General features: G+C 44.8%; 1 pseudogene; it reads right to left on the bottom strand.

Annotated features, from left to right (window-relative positions):
• Window positions 1–8,431: 8,431 nt before the first annotated feature.
• LOC135914703 (U2 spliceosomal RNA) lies at window positions 8,432–8,612 on the bottom strand (annotated as a pseudogene).
• Between the last annotated feature and the right edge of the window lie 1,272 nt (window positions 8,613–9,884).

Genomic DNA, 9,884 nt, shown 5'->3' with positions numbered 1-9,884 from the left:
TTTTACACGGCCATTATCGGCAATATTTCTCTGTGTTGTGGTAGAACTGCACGTGACACGAAGTTGACGTTCGGCGAATATGGGGGACATGTTGACGGTGTAATGTCTGGCGAACGTTTAACGCTTCTGGCTTAATTGCGAGCTTTGCAAATAATTTTTAATACTCGTTTTCTCTATATTCTCAAACGTCATAAGAAGCGTATATATAGTGCTTGCCCTCTGTCCTGGGGGAGCTGACAGCAGCACTGACTTTATAATTGGTGGATATTGCGGGTACGTTACTCTAATGTGCGTGCAGAGTTTAATGTGCACACATTCGTTAATTGCGGCTTCGTGAACGCGCCATATGCATTTTTCCTTGTGTCCTTGAAAAACGAAATGTGACGGAGAAGTAAAAATTGGATGAAATAGGGTCCCATGTCCTGAATAGCATGCGGACGACGTTACAGAGTGTTAGGGTGAATTACAGGCACTTGAATTTCCTAACGCAACTACTCGAATGAAAAAGCTTCCCTGTAAATGGGGCTGTGATTCTGAAATGCGGCACGACTTCGCCATGCGTTTTTGTTCAAACCTTTCCGCTGTCGAAAATTTCGAACATCAATAACCAGTGTCCTCAACGAGTGTGGGGCATCTGCAAGAGTGCCGTTTCGATGGAACAGCGTCGTTTTTGGATAATAGCTGAATACACGGATCAATGAACTCGCGATGTCAGTAAAAATGACATTCTACATGCATAGATGCAGATACAGTACGCGGGATCAAGGCTGTCTTTTGATGCAGAAACATGTACGAAATTGCCTGCAAAGTTTGACTTTTCTAGTTTCACGAAAATACTTTATTTTTGTAGGCCTGTTTGCACAAAGAAAAAATATTTGCAAATAAAGTACGACATACGACTTGGAATTTTTCATTTATAACGACCGAAATCCGGACTCCGATTTCCCCTTTAATATATAGGATTGGCGGAAGGCATCTGCTAGTAATGTCTATCCTCAGACATGTGTGAGATAGAAAAATAGCGGTAATTCAATCGTTGTGGAAGGTGTGAAAAGTGCCACTTCCAGGTCTTGAAACCGGGAGTACAGCACAGACTACCCAATGTGTTCGTAAGAAAGGCTCCCCTGAGCAACTTTCAGTTATTTTCGCACTTATCGACAGCGGCCACCTTGCTTGTCTTAAAGCTCTAAACTTATTTTCAATGGCTGACGCTCCTCAGCGACATCTTGTCGGAGTTGAGCTCTACATACGTTTGAAGCTTTCTATTAATTTTTGAATTCGCGCAACCTAATGTTCGCATGCGGCGCGTGCATCGACGTCATGTTAATGTTTTCATAAACACCGTCATCCTCCATGGCGTTACTGTTACAGAGCCTCGCTCGGATTACCTTCAGATTATCTCAGTCATACGAAGTACTCCGTGCGCCGACGTTCTTCCGTATACTTAAGCGCGTTAAGGAAACAACACATCACCAGAGCATTGCATTTTCGTGCCTAATTTCTTCCGCGTTCGTTTGTCTTCTGCAACTATGACAGCCTGCTTCGCAAAACAAATAAATAAATAAAAAACTTAACAGAATTTGCCCTTGACTTTGTAGACTGACGTCAATCTGACGAGAAAAAAAAAGAAGAGAACTTCTTACTGGGATTGCAAATTGGGCAAGTTACGACCGATCCATCTTTTTACAGCGCCACTTCTAGGCACAGAGAAGCGAAGGAACATTGGATATGTGCTGACTATTAACCTAATTTATTACACGCAAACAGGAGCTTATATACACTACAGTGTCACTATTGTAACCCTCACCTGCTATGTGTGGCAAGCCCGGGCTGCAAGGAGTGACGTTATGGTGTAGTTAAGGTGCTGTTTGTGCGTAGTTAATTCACATGATAGTCAGCACATGTCCAGTGTTCTTTCGCTTCTCCGTGTCCAGGAGCGGCCCTGTAAAAGACGAAAATGTTCTGCTAGCCTTTGTGAGAGCAGTAGGATATTTTTGCGTGTTTTTATTTATGTATGTCTTTGGTATACATTATGGCTTAAGAAACTGCATGTAATCGAAAACGATTGGGCTAAGGGCCAAACAACGAAATCTTCCTTACCTCAGTAAGGAAGCTTTCATTGCGGTGAGGCTACCTTATGTCACTCTGAAAGCTTCCTTACTGAGGGGCCCTCGGTGAAGGCTTCCTTGGTGCTTCCTCAGCATAAGGCAGCTCCAAAGCTGCCTTCATGCGTCCTTACGCCGCTCCTGGCCCTGAACGAGCGCTTCACCTCACTGCTTAACCACGTGACGTTTGCTTGCGCATGCGCGCTGTCGCCCACCTGCAGAGAAGCGCGAACACGGTACGTCTTGCCAGGCATGTTCGTTTCAGTCACGCGTGCGGCATGAAAGCGTTGCTAGGAGTTGCTAGGCGTTGCACGACGTTGGCGTGCCAGCGTTGCTGGAGCACATCAAGTTTTGCACTGCAATGCGCTACTTTTTTAAATTTTAGTAAACAAAACTAGAAGAAAGCGCCCACGCTTCTCTATATTAGCTGTTCAATTTAAAGATTGTGCGACGATACAACATTTTTTAATAGAATGATGGTGTTCGCGTAATGATTTTAAGAGATCTCGAACCCAGGCATGCGGCAACCGCTCCTTACGTGAGGACGGGTGAAGGGAGCGTTCAGAGTACGCTTGTTTCCTCCATCGGTCCTTCGCTGTAAGGAGGCCTCACGTAAAGTTAGGAAGCGCTCGAAGGAAAGGAGCATTTCATTGTTTGGGCCGTATATTGGTTCCGTCGCTATGCGATGAATGAATGAATGAATGAATGAATGAATGAATGAATGAATGAATGAATGAATGAATGAATGAATGAATGAATGAATGAATGAATGAATGAATGAATTGTTATCTCGTCTACAGAAGAATACTGATAAGCATAGCAAATAGTAAGGATGCATGATAAGGGAAGGACCAGCTCAGTAAACATTACGTACGCTATATATGTAAATGTGTCTAAAGCTATACATGAGAGCGAAGTACAATAAAAAGCCTATTCTTAGCTCAACTCTTCGCTGCTTCTCCAGAAGCATAACACAAATACTTCGTCCTCAGCCTTGTCATCACCACGTAGAGACCCAGCTAGACAAAGAAAAGGGCAAAAAATTCAAAAGGGCTTGAAGAAAGTCACAGAACTACCTAATTATTCTGTCTGTAGGGCCAAAGAAGCCGTTTATGCTTCAGCTCACAAGTAGGAGAGATTACAAAGTGCGTGCACATGTCCAAAAGCAAGAGCGCTAGGGCTTCAGTGCAGCCAGGACTAAGACAGTGAAACAGCAGAGCTCAGCTTAAATCAGGTGCACTGCCATCCTTCCACCCACCCCCCACCCCCCATTCCTATGCCGCTACGCTGCATCTTCTTTAAATGTCACCGTTACAAGTTATTGCCTTTCTTTTGCGGAGGGGGGGGGGGTGGAATCGAAAGCCTTGAGTGCGTGAACATTTATCTTGTTCACGAGTGCGTGAACCCTTCGCAGCGCTTTTTTGTTTTGTTTATTTATTACATTTCTTGCTTCTCCTGGCTTCGCACTTATTCTTGTCTCGACACTTTCGCAAAGACAGAGATGAAAGTGACACGAAAACTGCATCTCGCAGCAGTGAATTTCTGTCACGGGAGCGCGCTACTCGAGCTGGATCGGTGCTGCTTAAATAATTAATCGAGCGGTGACAGCTGCCCGCAGGGGGCACGTTTCGTTCGCACGGAACGCTCTTTCCCGTGACTTAAAACACGGCGTTAAGCTTACGCAAGCACCGCTTTCAAAGCTGGTTTACATTTATTCAATATTTTTTTTTATAATTATTACGACGCAACTACGTCCCAGCTACCCTGACAACAGCGCGACAGCCAATGGTCCCCCTTGCCTCCGGTCCTGCAGGAAATAAAGAAATAGACGCAGCTCTTCGAGTGACGTGATTATGTGCTTACGAAGCCTTCAAACTATACGAATTAACGACAACAAAAGGCACCGATTGCCTTTTCGTGGCACGCTGATGAAACCATCAGTGCCTGTCGTCATGCTTGTTGGTACTTTGTTTTGCTCGCCTTCTATGTTTCTTACGCTGCAAGGCAGCTTCGACACCTGGCACGCAGTCTCACACTGGCCGAGTGGAACTCGCCAAACTTACGACTTACACGACTGCATCGACTAAACCCCTCCCTGCAACCCCGACCTCCACTCGGACTTCCTCGACGTGAAGCTATGCTTCTCTGTCGCCTTTCGTTAGAAGTTGCCTTCACAAAGGCATACTGTACATTAATTGGAGTGACTGACAGTGCAGCATGCGAGGTCTGTGGCACCGAAGAAAACATCAACCACCTGCTGTGCCACTGTCCACAATACACCCCAGAGAGACAAGAACTTGCCAAAGATTTCCAAAAACTGGACAATCGGCCGCTTTCTGTGCAGGTGTTGCTGGAACACCGTCCCCATCGCCCGTCGGCCCATAAAGCGGTGAAGGCGCTTTTGTGCTTCTTCTGTGACTATTAATGCAATTTCTGTAAGACCACACACGTCAGCGAACTCACCGCAATTTCCTTCTTTCTTTCCTTCCTCTCTGTCCATGTCACCTTTGTTTTCCCCCTTTCCCATTCCACCGGTGTAGGGTAGCCAACCGGACGTTATTCCGATTAACCTCCCTGCCTTCTACTTATCTCTTTTCCTTCCTTCAATGTTTCTTTAGGGCTTGCTGCAGAAATTGTTACTGAGACACCATTGCGCGCTCCCTATCAATTTGAAACTGACCGTACATTTATTGCACTGCTCGGGTCATTCACTTCATATCCCGTGAAATTCTATCAGTGAGTGAGTGAGTGAGTGAGTGAGTGAGTGAGTGAGTGAGTGAGTGAGTGAGTGAGTGAGTGAGTGAGTGAGTGAGTGAGTGAGTGAGTGAGTGAGTGAGTGAGTGAGTGAGTGAGTGAGTGAGTGAGTGAGTGAGTGAGTGAGTGAGTGAGTGAGTGAGTGAGTGAGTGAGTGAGTGAGTGAGGGAGGGAGGGAGGGAGGGAGGGAGGGAGGGAGGGAGGGAGAGAGAGAGAACTTTATTCGGTCCACAATAGACGCGAGTAGACTCAACGTCACTTGGCTAGGCCCACTCGGGGACCATCAGGGCAAACCTGAAGGCCCTCTCGCAGGCCCTCAATCAGAGAGGGGAAAAAATAAGAAAATTGCACCTCGTTACCTGAAAAACTACTTTTCATAATTACAAAAGACTATAGCGAGCATTAATGTCATGTAGTGAAGCGATACTTGCATTGAGCACAGGAAACCGAGAACTAGATTTCAATACACTACCTTAATAGTTGGCGAGCTACATTGATGTCCACCGGGATGGTTCACGGGTTATGGCACTTGAGGTTAATGGCAACTTCGTGATCCCAAGCCACAAGAACTGTGTTGAAACGGAGCGAAATACAACAAAGGCAGCTGTTCTCCGAGATTTCGGCACGCCAATGTCAATGTGAACAAATAACCACTGAATATCTTGTGAAGGTATACGTAGTTTTGAGTTGAATAATATTTCAGTGATTGTAACCCAAGCAAATGCAGTGCGTAACTGAGTGATGAAAAAAAAATTTTGGTGTTACAAAGAACACTTCGTAGGAATGTTTGACGTTCACCGAGAAACGTGGCATTTATAATTAAAAATACATATGTGTACATCTAATTATGCTGCTTACCTTTTCAAAATATGTTTTGCTGCTTTTTGAGACCCCGAAATAGTAATTACAGGGTTAAATGGGGTCTAACTGGAGAAAGTGTGAGCAATACGTCTTAATATTTATAATTTTATTCTCAATTATACTATTTTTATTATTATTCTCAAGTTCACATAAATGGAGACTATATATATTTTGTTTTAAAATGAATGAATTAAACCGAAAAACAGAAGAAGAAGCAAGGAGCACTTTAGCACGCGCAAACACATGGAACAGGCAGGAATAAGAGGTAATATCGAGAGCAAACGCAAGTCACTGCATAAAATCGTCCCTGCTATTTTAAGCACATCTCCTTTTTAACATCGAACGCTTTCAGAGCGCTAAAGGTTGCCTCTTCAAGGCGGCCACTAACTTGACATGCTCCAAGTATTGTCCCGAGAGACAATGTATGGTCGCTCAGGGCCCCAATAATGAAGCGTAGCTGTTGCCTCTGCTAGGTATATCGGTAAATAGAAGGCAGACCAGCAACACGCGGGCTATGTCCTCGTGCGCAGCTCTGCGCACACATGACGCAAAGATTGAAAGAAGGATATTAATTAAAGTGCTTTGTATGGGCCACCCCAAGGCGAAGGCGGTGAAACAGTAGTTTTCCCGTTTCACAGTATCTTCATGTACAAACAAAATTTTAGTCCAACGCTTACGGTATGCAAAACTGACACTTTAGTAACGTAACCTTGCTAGTTAGATTGAACTCGATGGGTGGGAGGGATCTGATTATCACGTTTTCAAGACTTTTCTGCGAGCCGCAGCTTGTGTGACTCAAGTCAAACACTCCAGTCGGCTGCTACCCAGTCACTCTAGTCGTACGCAGTCATCAGTGCTTAAGTCGAAAGAGACATTGGACCCACACACTTTCTATAAACGTGCTTGTAAGTACAACACCGTAAATTAACCAAGTTCAGGAGATTTATGTATCAAAGCCACGATCTCATGATGAGGCACGCCGTAGTGGAAGACTCCGAATTGATTTTGACCACCTGGGGTTCTGTAACGTGCAGATGAATTTATGCGCACGGGCGTTTTTTTTTTTGCATTTTGGTCTCATTCAAATACGGCCGACGCGGTCGAGATCGACCCCGCGACCTTGAGCTATGCATCGCAACGCCATAACCACTACGCTACCCCGGCGTGCACGTAAGAAAGTCACCACCGCAGAAGGGGTGGAGCTTGAGCTGTGATGCAGTGCAGGCAACGCGCAGGGGGAAACGTGACGAAAAAAAAAAAAGGAAACTGAGAGAAAACGAAAGCATGACGGAAACGAACACGCATCAACGCCAAGCGTAATATACGAGGCAGTAGAGATAGACGTTAGAATGAGAAAAAAAGACCGAGGAATTCAAAGAACGAACGCCAAGCACAGCCACACTCCCTGCGGACATTGCGATGGCGAAAGTTTTTTTTCGTAGATCGAAGACGGGTGCGATGAGCTGGCCCTCTTGGAACCCGAATAGCTGCATCGATCGGTACACCGAACCGCTGAGCCCGATGTGAAAAGAGCTTCCCGCAGATTACGTAATCGATACGCTTGTTCTTTCTTTTGTTCCTCATTTCCGAGCTAAGGCTATTCATATGCTTTTATCATATTTTATTTCTTCCCTTCATACCTCTTTGGTCAGTGTCATCTCCGGCGGCTAGGGTATCGGTAGACTTTCTGGTGGTAGCAGCGTGTCGTCTCTCGCCTCTACTGTGCAACGAGTATAGGCGTCGGTGCAGGTTGGCGATGGGAAGCGGATCGAAATACTCGCAAACCGAGCGAGTGAGGACTATTACGCTCAGCCATCAACCGGAAATGACTAAGGATTAGTGTCCTACTCCGCCTGAACCTCGGCATGGAAATACAAAGAGGAAAAACTTTTCCGATCGCTCCGAAGTTCTCAAAGGCCATACTGGGCGTCGTTATTTCCCGATTCACCGTTTTCTTCTGAATGTTCCTTATTACATTTATACCATCCGTCACGACGCTTCTCTGTATACATCTTTCTCGTTTCTCGAAATATATGACCACCCCTGGAACACAATTTGCGGAGAAACTTTTCGAACGATCTCCTCGGCAAAAGAAAAAGATTTCGCGCAAGAATGACTTTCTTGGGTACCTTTTTGCGTCGGCATCGTTTTTTTTTTTTTTTGTCGATAAGGGTCTCAAGTGAATAACAGTTTTTTGCCAAATTCCGTCCAAGAACGTTATGCGGAGATCGCATACTTGGTTTAATTGTAAAAAAATTGTGGTAGCGTTTTAATGTCTATTTTGCGACAGAGTACGGAAGCTTCGGTGTAAGTTTTCCAGGGCTTGTGTGTATGTGTAAGACGTTATGATAGTTACGTTAACAAATGTTAGAGTACCCGCCGCGGTTGCTTAGTGGTTATGGCGTTGGGCTTTGCTAAGTGCTAGGTTGCGGGATCGAATCGCGACCAAGGCGGCCCATGTAGTTAGATTTAGGTGTGCGTTAGAGAACCACAGGTAGTCCAAATTTCTGGAGTTACTCACTACGGCGTGCCTCATAATCAGGCCTTGGTTTTAGCACGTGAAACGCCATAGTTTAAGCAACTGTTCGAGTAACGATTTAAATGTATTGGTTTCTCGATAATATTCTAGCGATGCTTTGTTGTCCCAATATCATTTTTTAAAGCGAAGCTGTATATGGCCAGTTTCCAGGGGAGCGATGTCCGTATGCCAAAAATTGTGGGCCGATCCCGATGATTGTGCAATACCGGGCCGATCCACAGCGGAGGTGAAGCAAACTTCAAGCACTCCACCAACTTGCAAAAAATAAGTTTAACATCTTGGGTTCAAATACAACCCCTATCAAAAGTTACGCTGATAAGAACACACACTACACCCTGACCCGCGTCAGCCATATCTACGTTCGCACCGCCCTCCCTTTGTCGGCGTTCCAAGCGCTTGCGTATCTCTTTTCCTTTCCTTCCGCTCTCCCGTGGTGACGGTCCCGTCGAAACGTCACGCGTGTCTATTTTCCTCCGGCTCCTCGGGGCAGCCGTCCCGTCATCCACGCGAATGTAGACAAAAAATCACGGTACATGAGTCCGTACCTTTGTACGAAACACTCTGTTTCTCTTTTTATCCCCCTTAATCCTTCCCCTTCGCAGGGTAGCCAACCGGAACTACCTTCTGGTTAACCTCCCTGCCTTTCTCTGCACTATTTTCTCTCTCTCTGTTTCACCTCTGTGCCGTATGATAAACAGCTTCGCTGGTCATCGACCTTCACAGAGTCGAATGGCTCATGATTCTTTTCTTCTTATTTTTCATTTGACGATAAGGTAACCAGGAAAAAACATAACCAGGAATAAGAAGAACTTAATGACTTATGTTCGCAAAACATATATCATATAGAGTGTTTCAGCGAACATTTTCAAACATGTCTAAAAATCGCCTATGGCAGATAGCACAATTCTAGTCAATGAGCTACTCTACTCGAAGAGACGGAGATTACTTGCACAAAAGATTTAAATGCATAATCAACTAATTAACAAAATGTCACTAATTACGTTTTTAGCTGGTTACCTTATGGCAGCTGTTGGAATTAACAAATTCTAACAGGTGAGACTGCAAGGCATGCCCACTTGAAAATAGTTGTGTTGACGATACCGTTTACGAGATATGCGCCACCAAACTAGTGGTAAAACATGCACTGCCACTCCCCTTACTTTCTGAACAAAACGTCTTTTCATGCATTGAAGCACAAAAGTAACTGGAACGCCAATGCATTTCTCCTCAAAGTTCGAGAAATAATATTTGAAATGGGTGTCATCCTGAGAATTTGTTCCAAATGAATCCGCTTTGTGAACTTCCCGGCTAGAATTTGTAAATTGCAATTAGTGTCACAGGGTAAATTGTTAAAGCTTAATTAGTTAATTTTTGTTAGTTCGTTGTTTATGCATTTCAATTTGTTTGTGCAAATAATGTCCGCCTCTTCGAGTGGACCAGCTCCTGGACTAGAATTGTGCTATTTGTCACAGGCGATTTTCTAAAGGATTTTCGAAAGTGCTCGCTGAAACACCCGGTATAGCGGGGTGCCGTAATGATAGCAATCTGCGGGGTAAGAAGTGATCATAGTGGTGAAGGAGTCTACTATGTGGGCATATCTTGTCTAAAAGTAGTTTTGAAAATAC

The sequence above is a fragment of the Dermacentor albipictus genome, chromosome 4 (assembly GCF_038994185.2).
Source record: "Dermacentor albipictus isolate Rhodes 1998 colony chromosome 4, USDA_Dalb.pri_finalv2, whole genome shotgun sequence".
Classification (NCBI taxonomy): Eukaryota; Metazoa; Arthropoda; class Arachnida; order Ixodida; family Ixodidae; genus Dermacentor; species Dermacentor albipictus.
Note: the sequence above shows the minus strand (reverse complement) of the source record. Positions and strands in the feature narration are given on the sequence as shown.